At 42.7% G+C, this 16,642-nt stretch overlaps 2 pseudogenes; both read right to left on the bottom strand.

The window, feature by feature from the left end:
- Nucleotides 1-416: 416 nt before the first annotated feature.
- Nucleotides 417-1,571, bottom strand: LOC116888533 (annotated as a pseudogene).
- A 3,873-nt stretch (nt 1,572-5,444) lies between these two features.
- On the bottom strand, nt 5,445-6,342 carry LOC116888792 (annotated as a pseudogene).
- Nucleotides 6,343-16,642: the final 10,300 nt, after the last annotated feature.

Here is a 16,642-nt window from a genome sequence, read left to right on the forward strand (position 1 = left end):
CCCCCTTGGAGGTTATGAATTTTCCCCACAGCTGAATGAAAAATCCTATCTAGTCATAGTTAATCATGTATTATAAATCTATAATATCTAACATATTTTGGATACATGTGGATTTTCCTATACTTCCATTATAAAACAAACACAGAAGGTGAAAGGGAGATATATTTCTACAGAAGATTTTTTTTTTTTTTTTTTGAACACAATTGAACTTTTACATAAAAATCAGAAACATCTAAGACAAAGGTTTGTGGGTTACAAAAATACAATGCAAATTTACAAATGAAATTGTACCAGATGTAAATCTCAGGGATAAGGGATGGACCTAAACTTACAGAATGAAGATATCCAAGATTAAAGTTTGACTCCATGTTTTGCTAGCAATTTAAGCTTGAAATGATTCCTAGGTCTTCACATCCCGAGATTATTGGCAATAGAAAACAATAACATAGAAGAGAGTTTGCAAATGAAAAATTAAACTATGAGAGCTAATATCACTCCAATACTCATTAAAAGAGAGACTTGCAAAGAATTGTACATAATTAGCACCTAGTGGTAGTAAGCATACAGACTGATATAAGCTTCACTCAATGGAGAAATCATGCAAATATTTTCAACTTTCACTGACAATGTTAAAACATTACTTTTTTCAAAAAAATGTAAAACACATAAAACATTTGTAGGGGAAACTGGAAAGACTCGTTATTTCTCAGACATTCAGCCATTAACTGTGTTACAGTGATTTCCAGACTAAACAAGTATTCACTCTTCAGGAAAACTTGTTAGCCACCTTATTTCCACCACTTCCGGTATCTAACAAATGATCACATGAACTGCCCCCCCCCGGGCCAGGAATCAAGCATGCTTTACAAGGGATGAACAAACGTCTGCTTCTAAATCACGTTCACTGTAAACATGCACGAATGCAACACATAAATTGTTACAGCACGAGTTTCTTCAAATTCTTGACAGTTTTAAACCACGATTCCTTAGGTACACAGATGTCCCATTTCCGAGGCAAAGAGAGAGAGTTCTTCAAAAAGTCGTGGCTATTTCATAGGAATCTGGAAAAGGGACAGACACGCGTCCAGATCCAGTCACAAGAGGCAGGATCCCAGCAATCGGTATAACTTGCCAGGAGAGAGTCAGAGTGACATTCCTGTTTCCCTTGAGACCGTGTCCATCGTCAAAGAAAAATACCTTGCTTTTGACGTCTTTCAGGTTCAGCTTAGGTTCTCGCCTCGCAGAAGGATCTTGTCCTAGAGGACCACCTGGTTCCACAGCGTTGCTTTTTGGTGGAATATTCTGCCGACAGATAAAGGGTTGTTTGACGTTCCCGTCGAAAGTCTTCTCCAGATCCGCAGAGAGATGTGGAACGACTAAGCTTCAGGTCGCTCTTCTTTCTGGGTCAGTGAAGTCTTCCCTTTTTTTTTTTGAGCAGGATCCTGGAGACGTGCAGGCGCAGGCGCGCTCCGTCTTTGAAGGCAGTGGTAGGGATGCAGCCCAAGGTGAGCGCCGCCGACGCTCAGCGTGGAGCGAAACAGCGAGTTGGCCCAGGACAGCAGGGTGTTCATCTTGCAGGATCAATCGGCGGCTCCCTCCACGCGGGCTCACTGGCGCCTGCTGGCTGGCACTGGCGTGCTGTTGGCTCCACCGGTCCTCTGTCCCTGTGGCTCGCGTGGAATGCTGGGCGCGCGCATGCGTCCCCGGAGCGCGCACTGCCCACGATGCTTCCCCTCCCTGCCCAAGTCCCACTAGATTAACCCTACAACCACGTCTGCTGATAGTCTGGAGCATCTGATGGAAAGGCATGGCTGAATAAGGGGGTCCAGTTGGGGGATGCCTTGAACTGTCTCACCCTCAGGCCCAGGCACAGTCACGGGAAGGTCAGGCACACAAAGCCCTGTCCGGGGGAACCCTCTCCCCTCTGCACTGCTGAAGTTGCACTCTGCTTCCCATACACCCTAGCCCCTCTGCCTTCTGCAACAGGCTGCTGATGGCTGTACTGGCCCCACCCCACCCCCACCCCACCCCCATCCCCCCCACCCCCCACCCCTACACTAGCTAGTCCTGCCTCTCTGTGGTCCATTCTCTACAGAGACCAGCCATCCCTACAGGTCATGTCACTCCCTTGCTGGGATCCTTCACCCTCAACCTACAACAATCTTGGTGTGAGGTGGCCCAGGGTGTGCTGCATCTGCCCTTTCCCTCACCCCCTACCAGCCTGCTTGTTTGCCAGGCTCCAACTTCTGGGCTTGTCCCCTGCTCCTGGGGTAACTGGAGCACACACAGAACAAGCCCACCAGGAAAGACATGGCCTGTCTGTGCATGGCTTCAGTGACAACTCTGTGTATAATCCCCTGTCCAAGCTGTTTATTTTCTTCACACAGAAATCCTCACATAACTTGCCAGTTTTTTCGTTTTCTTATCCAGTTTTGCTAATCTACAGTGGCAGAGCTAAGCCCCCTTCCTGTCTTGTTCTTCCCGTTAACTTTCCCAGTGCCTAGGCCAACGGTCTGTATACTCATTACTACATGATGATTAATCAATTGAAATAATTACTGACATTCTAGAGAAGATACAAAAGTTCCAACTGAGAACTGTGACAAAATATGCTAAATGATTTAAGATATTAAAAGATCTTGTTGCAAATAGACACTAGTGCTTTTCCTCAGCGAATATCAGAATCAGCTAGAATCTACCCAATTCCATGGTTTTTTAATTCAAACGATGTGGACTGAACCCAAATATCTTCAAGTTTAATAAGCACCAGCAGAAGATTTTGGGGGAAAGGTTCCACACTTGGAAAAAAACCCTAACTTCTTTTGTTAACATTTTAATTCAACTAATTTAATGGCACCATGCAGAGTTCTGGCAGAACTGGAAGGTCTTTAATTGATGTAATTGGTCCAAGTGCCCTGAGACCACAGGGGTTCTTCCCTACCTGGGGTCACTAAATTCTCGAAAGTAGTCCTTTTCATTAGAAGGATTGACTTCCTTCCTTCCTCTCTCTTTCTTTCTTCCTTTCTTTCTTCCTTCTCTCTCTCTCTCTCTCTCTCTCTCTCTCTCTCTCTCTCTTTCTCTCTTTCTTTCGTATGTGAGTACATTGTCTTCAGACACACCAGAAGAGGGCATCAGATCTCATTGCAGATGTTCGTGAGCCACCATGAGGTTACTGGGAATTGATCTGAGGACCCCTGGAGGAACACTCAGTGCCATCTCTTCAGCCTAAGGCTCAGCATTTTTCCCTCCACATCTTTATTAACTTGATATTTTCTTATTTACATTTTGATTGTCCTTTCTCCACGGTTTGAGCCAACTTCCTCCCTAATCCCTCCCCCTCCCTTCTTTGTAGGTGTTTCCCCATCCCCATCCTCCCATTACCACCCCCAACAATCACGTTCACTGGGGGTTCAGTCTTGGCAGGACCAAGGGTTTCCCCTTCCACTGGTGCTCTTACTAGGATATTCATTGCTACCTATGAGGTTGGAGCCCAGGGTCAGTCCATGTATAGTCTTTAGGTAGTGGCTTAGTCCCTGGAAGCTCAAGGCTTGGCATTCTTATCCTTTTGTTTAGATTAGACTGTTTCCAGGTAGTGCCCTAAAGATGAAACTCTGATGTCTTCACTCTTACTCCTTTAACATGTCTCATAGAGTTGACACTTCACTGGCTTCTGTAAAAGCCCCTGCTTCTAGTTAGCAGAAGCTTCCCCCTTGCCTGTGGCAAACAGCACAGGTTTAAGAACCATTAACTGAATGCAGAGTTCTAGGAATTCTGAAGCACCCAATGATAGTTACTTTAAAGAGCTCCTTCCCTCCACCTAAGACAACAGGGTGTTTTTCTCTGTAGGGTCTCAACTTCACAGTGTTTCTTGTGGTTCAGATATGGTCGGAGCTGTTACTTGCTAGTAGGGAGGAGACTAGTGGAAGGGTAGTGTTTTCCTAAAAGCATCCCCATAATGGGGACCGAATCTCTCCAAGAACCTATCCTACTAACTCTACATCAGACTTGTCTCTTTGCTCTGAGCCTCAGATTCTGTGATACACATTGAACATCTGTGTGGCACTATAGTAAAAGACAAGGGAAGGGAAAGCGTGTGGAATAGAGATCTTAGCAAGCAGATGGGAATGCAGGCTCGATTCCTGGGAAGCTGTGCAATTGATGCTTTTTCTCTTCCCAGCTTTATTCTACAACTCCTCCTACACACCGAACAATGAAACTGAGACTCCCCTAACAGATATGTGGGCTTATCGCTGTTTACTATGTAGCCAGTCCATGATGTTGTTAAAGATATTGCTTTGTCTAAATAAAGGAGGCAAAGTGCAGGGAAGTCCCCTATGCTGAGGGACAACTACATATCATACACTATTGGTTGCTACTTTTAGACATTTTTAAAAAGGTATCTTCTGAGGAAGGTAGTGTTACTTCCTTTGTACAGATAAGGAGATAATTTTAGAAAGCACAGTATATGCTCAAGGAATTCTGGGAAGATATCAACACTGAGGCTATCTTGAAGGGGCATTTATTGGCAAAATTGTGGTTAAAAATAACATATATATGTATATACACATATATGCATCAATAAAAAAAGGTGGTAACTTCTGAGAAAAATGTGAATCTGAGTCTGATTGATTCAAACATATAAGTAAATGGGCAGGAATACTCTCTAACACATCTCAAATGCCAAGCATTAATTTTAGAAGGAAAATCAGAATTAGAAAAATAACACATGACAACACCATAGTGATAAGTGATTCAGGCAAAAATCGTAAGTGGAAGCATAGTCGGCATCAGTTTCTACAGCAGGCTCTGAGTTGTCATGGTAACTACATTGGCCAAGGAAAGCTGGGAAAACAACAGTGATGGTAATCTGACTTCTAATATGTGCTAGGATTTGAGTAAGGATGGCATGACTTGGTGAATTAATTTCAAGTATTCCTCATGATAAAAATTCCTAGCAGCTCCAGTAACATAAATATGCATACATTAATAAGATCACAAATTCATATATACATATGTGTATATATGTACATGTGTATATGTAGCATATGTGTGTATATATACAAATACATATACATATACATATACATATTTATATATCCTTTTTCCCTTCTTTTTTTCTTTTTTTCATGAGTCAAACCATGGGTTTATTTGGGAGGGTGACCTCTCTAATTACTGCTAAGAAGTTAAGGATTGGGTACAGACATATGAAAGCTCTAGGTACATCTGAAAGTCTTCATTGGTTTTGGAGATGAGGCTGGCACAACCTACAGAGGAATGGACTCCTGGGGAGAATTCAGTGTGATTGTCCCAACTCCTGGCTAACGACAGTGGGAGCAAAGGCCTAAGGCTTTGGCCACTCAGGAGAATGCCGACACCTGCTTGAGGGTGGGGCCTGCACAGAGCCATCTGTGCCCGGCTATTACTGATGTGAGGTGACAGAATGCTTATTTTCGGACAGGGTTTCCAGAGCCTGCAGAAGGTTTAGAGGTAGGGGGAGCTATGGGCCCGGGCCCTTTTTGGCCACTGACAGGCTGCACAGGCCCTTTCTTTTTTGGGATTAAAACCTTGTACTTGCTCTTGAACACTTTGCTGGGGTCCAGCTTGTTCACAAAGGTGTCGGGCTCTTCTGTGAGCAGGCTTGTGTTGTAGGTGATAGGTTTCTGCATACTGAACCATTGCTTGGCCTGTGGGCTAATGCCATAGCTGGTAAAGGCATATTGCCACTGGGGCAGGCCCAGGTGGGTGATGAGCAGGCAGTAATAGGCGGTAAAGGTGTCTGTGAGAAAATGCCAGTATAATGCTCTGTCCAGGAACCTCATGTCAGTGTCATGAGCTAATCGAGGTTTCCCACTTTTGTAGACGAGGCAAACTTTCCCATTCCCATTGCACGAATCCAGCTCAAATATCGCACTGCGGCTGTCAAAGTGAGGCTTCTCTAGCTGGTGGTCTTCATTGCCTTCTTGAGTATCATCCTCTAGGTCTGCCAGAGTTGGTGCATTAGGAAGTGAGTACACGGAGGACTGGATGAGCTGAGTCAGTTTGGAAATGCCATTAATCACCATGCTTCCCAGTGGAATAATGTGCTCATCTAGCTTCACACTCCAGGTATTGTGAAAACCATTGGTCATCAAGTGAAGTTTCTCACATCCTCAGGCATCACAATTGTTTTCTGTTCCATGAAGAAATCATATGACGCGCTCAGCAGGCAGCTTTTTCTATTATGCTCACCTCTGTCACACCTGGGGAAGATTCCAGGATGCGAGTTACACCCAGGGTCAACTTCTCAAGGTGCGGCTTGCTGCCGGCTTGCCTTGGGGGCGGTGTCTCCTCCATGGCACTCGTCTTCACCCTGCGCGCGGCAGCGGCCGCCCCCTTCTTCCCTTCTTTCTTACCACCCAAGATTTCAGGAATGCATTATGGTAAATTTACTGAGAGCTGAAGTAAAATCACACATTTCACTAGATTCGTTCTGAACCACATATATAAATTAAAGCAAACTTTTTTATGTTCTCTTTTCTATAGATTATCAGCAGTAAAAATTGGCATTTTGATCCCTAGTTCCTGTATATTTTTGATGACTTCTTTAAACATATGTGGATATACAGAAAAATTCATGCTAAGCAAGAAAGTACTTTTTATAAGCTAGAATTGTGCTTCTAACCAATTTTTGTCTTAATGATTACTATTACATATTTGCTCACTGACATTTTGGGGAATATATGACAGTTTGTATTTGTATTTTTGAAATATCGTCATTTAAAGATCATCACAAAATATGAAGCACTTGTGTGGATTATCTACGTACAAGAAGTTATGTCTGTATATTAAATAGTACAAGGTATTGCTACAATAATTAAAGACCCAGTCAATTGGGAGACACATCTTGTTCCTGAGTTAGAAGACTTGGATTATTTATATGTAATTTTCCGCAATCTAATCTAAAGACTCATTGCAATACCAATAAAAATTGCTATCCTCCATTCTTGATGTGCTCCATGTAAAGATGCTTCACTCAGGAATCAATTTCGGCCTTTCTGTATATCGTGCCTTCCCTGGCATGGCAACCACTTACTTGATAAATGTATTTGCAAGGATAGCAAGGAGTTGCTCAGCTCAAGTCCTCTCCCTTCAAAGCCCTTGGAAATGGTCTGTTCTGAGCAAGCATGTTTTCTTCTCTTCATCTCAAGGATGGGTCTTGCAGTAGACTCCCAGCTTTCTCTCCTCTGTTCACTCCTTCTCCCTACAATGTTGCTCTATATTGCTTATATCTGCCTGATGTCAAAATATAGTTTGACATTTGAGCTCTGAGCCAATTAAGACATGCAGCAAATATCTATGGAAAAGAACACATCCACCCACTCTGAGATGGTGCTATTAGAAGAAGGCTAAGAGATGATACAGCAGTTAACAGCATTTGCTTCTCTTACAGAGAATTTGGTTTGGTTTCCAGCACCCACACAAAAGCTCACAACCACTCATAAACTCACTTCCAAGGGACCCGATGCTCTTTTGTGGATTCTGCAGGCACATATGGTGCACATATATGCAGGGAGGCATTCACATATTCACATAAGGTAGAATAAGTGAATCACTGACAAAAGGTGATATTGGAGAGAGCAGGTGGGTGGGCCACAAGAAAAGATGCTTTTTTTTTATTAGTTAAAACCTGAAACTGGAAAATGTATTGAGCCTATGATGCTACACTTCAACAGTCAAAGTGAATCGCCTGTCTGACAGAATCCTGTCTGCATGTGCCAAAACAAAGCAGCTTTCTTGCCAGGCTGTCCTTAAAGAAGACGATGTACAATATTTCAGAACTTGCATCTTTCAAAAACACTTTTAAATACAAACTTAAAAATATGTATTCAGATTGAATATTAACCATGCTACCTCCTCAGGTTATAGCTTTCAAGGAATCTTATGGAACCCCCAAGGATAGAAAACTGACCGCTGCTCCATATCAGATGAGGGGAGATCTGGGGATATGCCACACAACCTTAGAATCCATCAATGAGATGGAATGTTCCACTAAAATAGATGAGTATGTGGAGAAAGATCAAGAGCTTAAATGAACCAAGGCAGCTAGGGAAGTTGTTAGCGAACCCTAGGTGAGTGGAGATGGATGAGTGATGATGAAAGGAATCTATAATGGCTGAATGTAGTGGCGGGGGCAGGGGAAATTTCATAAGGTCTTCCTTGTAATAGATCATGAATATTCAATTTAATCTATTTGAACTCAATAATAATGATTCAACTTCATGATTCATATCACAGGGGATAATTCTAGAATTTGAAGAGAAAACCCAGTCAATCTGTGTGCATATGTTTTATTTTCCTCAAATAAAAAATGTGAACCATAAATGCACATAGTCCTGAAAGATAGCACACTAATACAATCTCCGTGAAAGCACCTGATAACACCCACAAGTGAAACAAGCAAGCTGTCTGACACTTTATTCATCTTAAATGCAGACCCCAGAGAATCACCCTGAATTCACTCTATGTCACTATGAGTTTTTAAAACTAAAAATGTGCAGATAGAGAGGCACAGTTTCCTAACAGTGAAACCCTAGCTTTTTGATACTCCCATGCCCATTGCTTAAACAGAGAAGAAATTTGGTAAAGCAGTCTTACTTTGGAAACGCAATTCACTTCATCTTGCAGAAAACCCCCAGGTGTTACCACCAGGAACTTTCTATGCAGGTTTGCGCAAATACTCCTCAGTACTGGCTCAGTAGGTAGCTGCTCATAGACCAGACTTGGTTCAGTGGAGTGCTTTTCACATAGCTGTTCAACTCCCTGAGAGCAGTGCACCATTGGGAGCAGGGATTGTTGTGGTTGTGATTGTGTGTGTGTAAGCTGCTGCAATCAAGAACTGAGGAGTGGAGACACTGACCTCTGATATGATGGAAGCAGCCGGGCATTCGTAGTTTCATTAAGGTGTCAGGACTTAAGGCTCTTGTCAGTGTGGTTTCGACTATCCCAGTCATAGTGCTGTTCATGAGAACCTGTTGATAACAAAGCAGAAAAAGAAACGTGGTTTCACTATTATTGTGTCCACAGAGACATTTTGGGGTAGTTTCAACCAACGTTTTTAGTATTCTATATATCACGTCTGTGCTGACCAGTTTTATGTCAGCTTGACACAAGCTAGAGTTATCTGAAAGGAGTGGACCTCAATAGAGAAAATGCCTCCATCAAATCTGGATGTAAGGCATTTTCTTAATTAGTGATCAATGTGGGGGAGGGTCCAGCCCATTGTGGGTGGTGCCTTCCTTGGGGTGGTGGTTCTGGGTTCTATAAGAAAGCAGGATGAGCACAACAGTAAGCAGCACTCCTCCATGGCCTCTGCATCAGTTCCTGCTTCCAGGGTCCAGCCCGGTTTGAGTTCCTGTCTTGAATTTCTTTGATGATGAACACCTATGTGGAAACTTAAGCCAAATACCTTCTTTCCTCCCTAACTTGCTTTTGGTCGTGGTGTTTCATCACAGCAATAGTAACCCTAACAAGGACATTTTTGCTGCTGTTGTATTTTGTTTATATATTGCTATGATAAAACATTCTGGTTTGAATAATAATGTCCTCTATGTGCTTATATGTTTGAATACTTGGTTAGAAGTTGGTAGGACTGTTTGGGAAGTATTAGGAGGTATTTGAGGAGATGTGTCACTGGGGAAGAACTTTGATGTTTCAAAAGCCCATCCTCACCCTCTGTCCACCCCCTCTCTCCTCTCTCCTCTCCCCTCTCTCTCTCTCTCTCTCTCTCTCTCTCTCTCTCTTTCTCTCTCTCTCTCTCTCTCTCTCTCTCTCTCTCTCTCTCTCATTACTGCACGTCTGATATAAGTGCTTGCTTGGCTACTGCTACAGTGCTATGCCTGCCTGTCTGTTAGCCTCCTCAGCATGCCGGTCCTAGATTCTACTACCCTCTGGAACTGTGAACCCCAACTGTTAAAGGCTGCCTTCTATAAGTTACCTGGTCATGGTGCTTTGTCACAGCAGTAGAAAGGTAACTAAACATAGGAGGAAAGGGTTTATTTGGTTTATATTTCCAGATCATGGTCCATCATTGAGGGAATTCAGGGTAAGAACTCAAGAAGAACCATGGAAGGACAGTGCTTCTCACCCTCTAGCCCATGTTTAGCTTGCTGTCTTACATAGCTCAGTACCACTGGTCTGGAGATGGTATTGCTCACAGGTGTCTAGTGTTCTTATTAGAAGTGAACAATGATAAACAAATGAGTTTTTTGATACATGTCTTAGCCCTGACACTCAGACACCTGTTACATTTGAAATGTTATTGTAGTTTCTCCATGCCTTGTATACCATTAGTTCTCTCAAATACTGTTAAGCAGCTGTGTAAGAACAAAGGTCCATCCCATTTCTTGTATTAACAAATTCAGGCTCACTCTTACACGTTACTATTTTGTTGAATATTGTTGTTGTGCTATGTTCATAGTAATGTTAGTCGGTCATCTTTTCACTGTTATCATGTCCTGTTAAGGTTTCAGTGATCCTGGCCTCACAGAATGAGTTTGAAGGGGAGTAACTCCTCTGTGAATCCTGTGGAATATTTTAAGAAGCACTGGCATTAGCCTTTAAAACTTTGGTTCAATTCACCAGTGAAGTCATCCATTCCTGTAGTTCTCTTTTCTGTCATTAGTGCTTTTGTGAAACTTAGAAAGACCAGATGTCTCTGGATTGCCCAAGAGTGAGGACAACACTGCAATTTACACAGATGTGGCAGAAGACAGTGTATGGACCAGACCCTGTAGTAATCCCTTGAGAATGGTGGCATGATGTGGGTTTCCTCCAGTTCTCTTGATAACCAACTCTGCTACTGGTAACGGTGACTGTTACTGGATGCTTCAGTAATGGGAAGGGATCTGAAGCACTTGTTCTCTGAGTATATTCTAGTTCATATTCTGGTGTTTCATAGGGGGAAATGACAGTGAGTGACAGGAAACTGTATAGCAATGACATAACACACATAGGGGAGCTTTAGGAGTGAAGATTTAGAGAAAGTTATGGATTATGTGGTCATCTCCACTCCCAAGTGTGATATCAGATCTCTGACTCCACACACACACATTACCTACAGATATAAATGCCCATAGAGAGAACAGTAGCCAGGGTATTACATGGAGTCTTTGTGATGTAGTGCTCAATTAGGAATTAGATTAAGCAGTAATAAGTTGCATTTGGAACCAGGTATAATTCCTCTCAGCTAAGGTGATCACAGAAAAGAGAGAAACTAGACCAGAACCAGGAAGTGTTTCCCTTGGCCTTCTTAGGCTGTATGCCTTAGAAGTGCAATTGTCCTGACTAGTTTTTTTTTTTCATTTTTTATCGTGTTGCTTTTTGATTTTTTAAATTACTATCTTATTGATTTTGAATTTTTAAATTATTTATGTGCATGGACGTTTTGACCGCATGTGTGTCTATGCACCACATGCATACCACCAGACCAGAAGAGGGCATAATATCACACAATAATGTAAGCCATTATGTGGTGCTGAGGATTGAACTTGGGTTCTTCAGAAGTGTAGTCAGTGTTCTTAACTTCTGCTCCATGTTTATAGTTTTTTATTGTCAACTTGACACAACTTTGAGTGCCTTGGGTTCATAACTTCAAAGGTGAAAGGTCAGATCCATTCTTTGGCTTCTCAAAAATCTATCCTATGGCATGGCTCAAAAAAATTGTGTTTCCCTGGGAACCCACTGGCTACATGGGCCAGGGAAACAGGTAGGCTATGTTCAGAACTACATTTTCCCTTCTCTGAGCAGAATCCAACCTCCAGTCTCATTTCCAGCTCTGTAGCAGGCCACCTGCTGTGGCTTCCCCTTCTTCTCTGCCCCCTATCTCCAGGGGATCACACAGATCTTCTCCTAGAGCCTTCCTCATCACTTCAGTTCTTTCTTTCAGCAGCCAACTCTGCACAGGCATTTCCTCGGAGTTCACCAGCAACACCAACCAGGGAAGCAGATAGTCCAGGGAAGCAGGTAGGGTAACTTCACTCTCCCTCCTCTCCTCCATGTCGAATCCCACAGTCTCATTGCCAGGTCTGCAGCAAACTTTCTGCTGAGGCCTTTTCTCACTCTCTGCTCCTATTCTTAGGAGACTAAACAGGTTCTGGTCACATACCCTGCTCTCCTCCCTCCCGGTGACCCTCCTCATCTCCCCCAGCCCCACTTCTGGCCCATCTCTAGCTCTGTTAGCTCCCAAATACTAAGAAACACAGTCTGTCCAGAACCTAGTGGATTCCTGGCGGGATCTCAGAAGCATTCCCTACCAGGCAACAGACGGCCACCACACTCCCAAGAACCAGAGAGGGCAACAGAAGCCAAACTCCCACCCAACAAAGAAAAAACCAGGTATCAGCACCTGGAATTACAATCATCCCAAACCTGTGTGCTGAGACACCAGCATAAAAACACAATTGGTAACAGCCAGAACAATATGACTCCACTAGAGACCAGCAATGCTATTGTACAGTAAAGCCTTGAGAAATCCAACTTAGCTGAAGCACTGGAGAAAGACTTCAAAATAACTCTTATGAATAAGTTAGGGGTCCTTAAGGAGAAAATGAATAAATCCAATAAAGAAATCAATGAAAACAGAAAGAATGGAAGGAAATAAAAACATACTTTAAGACATGGAAGTGGACATAGGATCAATAAAGAAAATACAAACTGAGGGAAAACTGGATATGAAAGTTTAGGAACTCACCCAGGAACCTCAAAGGCAAGCTTCACCACAGAATTCTAGATAGAGATAATAGAGAGAATCTCAGTCACTGAAGACATGATAGAAGAAATAGATACCCTAGTCAAAGAAAATGTTAAATCTTTAAAAAAGAAAAATTTCGCTGTTACCTGTTGTTCTGGTTAGCTGATTCGTTTTTCTTTTTCTTCTTTGTCAACTTGGCTGTTTAATTATCTGGGAAGAGGACACTCAGTTGAGAAAAATGCCTCCATCAAATTGTTGTAGGCAACTCTGTGTGGCATTTTCTTGATTAGATTGACTTGGCAGGGCCTCGTCTACTGAAGGTGATACTAACCCTGGGCAGTTGGTCCTGGATTATATGAGAAGATTGCATGAGTCTGCACCAGATGGGTTATTAGAACTGAAAGAAGTGGACCCACGTCCCCATTCCTAATGCAGAATTAATCTCCAATTGATAGCCACTTGCAAAATGAAAATGGAGTTTCTACCACATTAGAACGAATATAAGCCTCCTGCAGACCAAAATAGACCATCTATCCTTTAAGCTCTCTACCTGGAGCCTCAGACCTCCACTCACTAGCAAGTTCTATAATATACGTCTGTTATGCACTCTGCCTGGTGCTGCAGACTTCTTTTTTTTTAATCTTAGTTCCAAATTGTGGGCCAGAGTCCCCAGGTGCTTCAGACAAACTCTGTATATAAATCTATTCTAAAAGCAAATAAGCCAGTCTTTGAATTAAGCCACTCTCAGCTCTTTGACCTAGAGTGGCCTGTTTCTTTTCACAGCACGGAGTCTAGAGTCTGTGGCAAGCTTCTTTGTATCAAGGTTCCCCAGCTTGAGTCCATGTGACTCCTCTTCAGGCCACCCTCTTAGAAAATAAAACTCTATCAGGCTGATAATCTTAAATTTTTAGTGGATTCTTGCCTAACACGTTGGTTCACCACCTGTAGTGGTAAATATTAGAATCTACCAATCCACGCTATTGCTGACACCAGTGGGCCACATGGTATCTGCTGGGTATTTTCATCTTAAAGAGCAAAGTGTCACAATCCGATTTGCCGAGCTTCCAGACTTCATCCCATATTGCTATTGGCTACTCTCTGAGCCTGGCAGCAATCTTGCTATCCATCTAGTTCCCAAGGCAGGTCACCACACCAGTTCCATACAGAGATTGTCTATCTGGTCTCTTTTGCTCTGTTCACATTCCCAGCATCCGTCCTCTGTGGTTATAGTCACAACTCCCAGTAACTCATTAAAATCAAAACTCAATAAGCTTGTAATTTAGCAATGAAATTTATATCAGTAAATTCAAACGTCCACACAATAAACTCAGAGCCAATTCATAGCGATATAAACTGCCCACTTAGATAAGATAAATTGTCCTATAAAAATCCATCCCTTATGAAATATTGATAACTACCTGTGGCCCTTTAAGGCCACACAGATCGGGATCGTCCTTCTCTGCCTCCATCTTGGTTCTCCTTTTTCTTTTCCTTCCTCACTCCTGTCTCCAAAACTCTGTGCCCGCCTTACTTTTTCATTGTCCAATCACAAGCCTTGCCTTATCATGTCCCCGCCTTCACCTGCATATAGACAACAATCTACACCTACCACAACTCTTTTGGATTCTAGTGGCCCCTCCTTCACTTGGTTTGTAATAATGTTAGGCCAAGATTTCCTTTTTCCTTCACACAGCCTTCATATTTTACCAAATCTCTGTCCCTTTTTTTTTTTTTTTTTTTTTTATTAACTTGAATTTAAGTGTTATTCCCTTTCGGTTTCAGACAAACATCCCTTCCCCCCCCCCTTCCTTATGGGTGTTCCCTCCCCACCCTCCCCCATTGCCCTCCCCGACAGTCTAGTTCACTGGGGGTTCAGTCTTAGCAGGACCCAGGGCTTCCCCTTCCACTGGTGCTCTTACTAGGATATTCATTGCTACCTATGAGGTCAGAGTCCAGGGTCAGTCCATGTATAGTCTTTAGGTAGTGGCTTAGTCCCTGGAAGCTCTGGTTGCTTGGCATTGTTGTACATATGGGGTCTCAAGCCCCTTCAAGCTCTTCCAGTTCTTTCTCTGATTCCTTCAACAGGGGTCCCGTTCTCAGTTCAGTGGTTTGCTGCTGGCATTCGCCTCTGTATTTGCTGTATTCTGGCTGTGTCTCTCAGGATCGATCTACATCCGGCTCCTGTCGGTCTGCACTTCTTTGCTTCATCCATCTTGTCTAATTGGGTGGCTCTATATGTATGGGCCACATGTGGGGCAGGCTCTGAATGGGTGTTCCTTCAGTCTCTGTTTTAATCTTTGCCTCTCTCTTCCTGCCAAGGGTATTCTTGTTCCTTTTAAAGAAGGGTGAAGCCTTCACATTTTGATCATCCGTCTTGAGTTTCATTTGTTCTGAGCAACTAGGGTAATTCAAGCATTTGGGCTAATAGCCACTTATCAGTGAGTGCATAACATGTATGTCTTTCTGTGATTGGGTTAGCTCACTCAGGATGATATTTTCCAGGTCCAACCATTTGCCTACAATTTCATAAAGTCGTTGTTTTTGATAGCTGAGTAATATTCCATTGTGTAGATGTACCACATTTTCTGTATCCATTCCTCTGTTGAAGGGCATCTGGGTTCTTTCCAGCTTCTGGCTATTATAAATAAGGCTGCGATGAACATAGTGGAGCACGTGTCTTTTTTATATGTTGGGGCATCTTTTGGGTATATGCCCAAGAGGGTATAGCTGGATCCTCAGGCAGTTCAATGTCAATTTTCTGAGAAACCTCAGACTGATTTCCAGAATGGTTGTACCAGTCTGCAACCCCACCAACAATGGAGGTGTTCCTCTTTCTCCCGCATCCTGCCAGCATTTGCTGTCACCTGAGTTTTTGATCTTAGCCATTCTCACTGGTGTGAGGTGAAATCTCAGGGTTGTTTTGATTGCATTTCCCTGATGACTAAAGATGTTGAACATTTCTTTAGGTGTTTCTCAGCCATTCGGCATTCCTCAGCTGTGAATTCTTTGTTTAGCTCTGAACCCCATTTTTTAATAGGGTTATTTGTCTCCCTCTTGGTCTAACTTTTTGAGTTCTTTGTATATTTTGGATATAAGGCCTCTATCTGTTGTAGGATTGGTAAAGATCTTTTCCCAATCTGTTGGTTGCCGTTTTGTCCTGACCACAGTGTCCTTTGCCTTACAGAAGCTTTGTAGTTTTATGAGATCCCATTTGTCGATTCTTGATCTTAGAGCATAAGCCATTGGTGTTTTGTTCAGGAAATTTTTTCCAGTGCCCATGTGTTCCAGATGCTTCCCTAGTTTTTCTTCTATTAGTTTGAGTGTGTCTGGTTTGATGTGGAGGTCCTTGATCCACTTGGACTTAAGCTTTGTACAGGGTGATAAGCATGGATCGATCTGCATTCTTCTACATGTTGACCTCAGTTGAACCAGCACCATTTGCTGAAAATGCTATCTTTTTCCATTGGATGGTTTGGGCTCCTTTGTCAAAAATCAAGTGACCATAGGTGTGTGGGTTCATTTCTGGGTCTTCAATTCTATTCCATTGGTCTATCTGTCTGTCTCTGTACCAATACCATGCAGTTTTTATCACTATTGCTCTGTAATACTGCTTGAGTTCAGGGATAGCGATTCCCCTGAAGTCCTTTTATTGTTGAGGATAGTTTTAGCTATCCTGGGTTTTGTTATTCAGATGAATTTGCAAATTGTTCTGTCTAACTCTTTGAAGAATTGGATTGGTATTTTGATGGGGATTGCATTGAATCTGTAGATCGCTTTTTTTGGTAAAATGGCCATTTTACTATATTAATCCTGCCAATCCATGAGCATGGGAGATCTTTCCATCTTCTGAGGTCTTCTTCAATTTCTTTCTTCAGAGTCTTGAAGTTCTTGTTGTACAAATCTTTTACTTGCTTG

This window comes from Rattus rattus, chromosome X (genome assembly GCF_011064425.1).
Source record: "Rattus rattus isolate New Zealand chromosome X, Rrattus_CSIRO_v1, whole genome shotgun sequence".
Taxonomy (NCBI): Eukaryota; Metazoa; Chordata; class Mammalia; order Rodentia; family Muridae; genus Rattus; species Rattus rattus.